Source organism: Physella acuta, unplaced genomic scaffold, assembly GCF_028476545.2.
Source record: "Physella acuta isolate Inbredline_101_S28 unplaced genomic scaffold, ASM2847654v3 ptg002115l, whole genome shotgun sequence".
In the NCBI taxonomy this organism is placed as follows: domain Eukaryota; kingdom Metazoa; phylum Mollusca; class Gastropoda; family Physidae; genus Physella; species Physella acuta.
In genome coordinates, this window is record NW_026733616.1 from 12,501 (window position 1) to 15,000 (window position 2,500).

The window sequence follows — 2,500 nt, forward strand, 5'->3', positions numbered from 1 at the left end:
GGCCACAACAATCCGCGGTCACATCGGAGCCGTCCAGGCTAACGAGGCCCCGGCTCACGGGTAACCCATGGGGCTGGACCGGGAGTCCGCCGTTAAAGAAGAAAGAAATGTAGTGCAAACCAGAACCAGTTTTTTTTATTTATTTTATAACTCGACTAATAATCGTCACAAAATTATAAACTTGGTACCTACGGATAGCCCTGGGCCCAACCTAATACAGGATGTCCATAACTATGCGCTAATTAAATAATTAATGGGTATTAAGGTCGGTCTTAGTAAATTGCTATATAAAGTCTAAGACCAGAACCAGTATTTTAAATTTATTTTATAACTCGGCTCCTAATTGTCACAAAATTTAAAAATTGGTACCTATGGATAGCCCTCGGCCCTACCTAATACACCGTGTCCATAACAATGTGGTAATTAAATATTTACTGGGCGTTAGGGTCGGTCTTAGTAAATTGCTATATAAAGTCTATATAAAATTTTACGAATTTAAAAAAAAAATTCCTACCGTCAAAAATAGCGACGCCTAGACCACCACACCTGTTCTGACGTTAAATCCTACTTGCACACACGTGTGGGAATAGATTAGATATCATCTAGAGATAGAATTCCTAATTATTTAATTAAAATAGAGACTCTAGATTTAATAGTTGTGTCATAGTTACATTAAGTCGAATTAGCGAAGCGGAGGCGGGAACTAGATTCTAGATCTAACACTTCGATTGCGATGAAAAAAAAATAGCTTTATTTTAAGGCCGACAAGGCAAATACGGTTTAATTAATATTAAAGAAATAAGTCCGAACACCTACCTTAAGCGAATCATCTACACAACACATGACTAGAAATAATACACGTCCACACGAAGAGCGATTGAAACGGTGACTGCAACGGTGAAAACTTGTACGACGGAAACATGGCGCCTAGGTTATGCCTACTTCCGGTCTGATGAAAATTTTTAATTCATTTTAAATTTTGCGCTCTATTTCGTCCGCGCTTGTCCACTTAAACTCTACAGAAAAGATAGTCTATATAAAAATAATTCCTAGAAGACAATTTTATGAGAGATCACCCACATTTATTTACCCTGCCTGTCTACCTTAGGGTTAGAGTTTGAATTTTTCTAGATTCAAGCCAAATATGCCGTGTCGATTAAACGACGACGTACATAACAGAGCGAAGACAATGAATGGTTCCTTAATTAACTATAATTACGGTCCTAATACAACTACAATTCACCATAGTACTAATATGTATGTGTATTGTTGTTTTGGGAGTTCTGTCATTACATTTTAAATTATAAAAAAAACGGGTTTACGATACACTTCATTACGCCGCCGATCGTGGTTTTAGATTTAAATTTGGTCGGATTCGGTTTATTATTAATTTATATAATACTTTATACATACTTTAATTCATTAAATACATTTATCTATGTATTTATTTCATTAGTTAAGTATTTGTTTAACTAAAAATTATCAATTTAAGGCATAACAATTACAGAAAACGATTGTATTTGAGATAAGTCTTATCGAACCATTTAGTAGCTGGGTCGGTTTATTATTAATTTATCTAATACTTTATACATACTTTCACTCATTAATTACATGTATATATGCATTCATTAAATCATTTAAGTATTTATTTCATCAAAAAGTATCGATTGAAGGCATAACACTGATAGAAAACGATTGTATTTGAGATAAGTCTTATCGAACCATTTAGTAGCTGGTTCGCGGGTCGGTTTTATTCCTTAACTCTAGATTTAAGTCTATCGTGTTTAATTTCAATTTAATTTATCACAACTTTTAGATTTTGTACTAGATTAAGCTACATTGAAGCTTATTTTTCACTATTTAATCAATAGAGGATATTATATAATATTTTTAAGTCTAATATTACGCAGCCGTTTGTTAAATCTAGTTTTACAACGACGACTCGCGCGATTTCGGTTTGGTTTTAAAACTTAAGTTCATTGATTCTTAAAATATATATTCCAGTTAGAATAGAACTGAATACGTACCACATGATGTATACACACGTTTGGGTTATTTATTTATTTTAAATTTAGTTTATTATGACCGATCGTAATTAACTTTGGCGATACCGGGCTGATATGTCTTATCGACCGGAAAACTACTGTCCCTTCGGTCGACTAGTTGGTCTTAGACGGCATTACCGAGGTTTGAAAACTCTTACACCGTGTTTTTATTTTCACATAGATCCTATATTTTGATACCAGTCATTCGTTTAAGTTTAAATTAGAAAACGTGAAATGTAGTTTATTGGAAACACTAATGTTTTTAATTTTGTACAAAATAAATTTTTATTCGTTTCAGGTAAACGGCGGGATGAGAAAAATCTGCTTTCTACAACACATACATTGGTTAAGAATATAAAGTGAAATATAGTTGTACAAACACCGTCTCTACTTAGCAGCTTAGCCTCTACGGCAATGCCGCGTCTTTACACTGGGCGAGCTTGAGACTGGAAAAC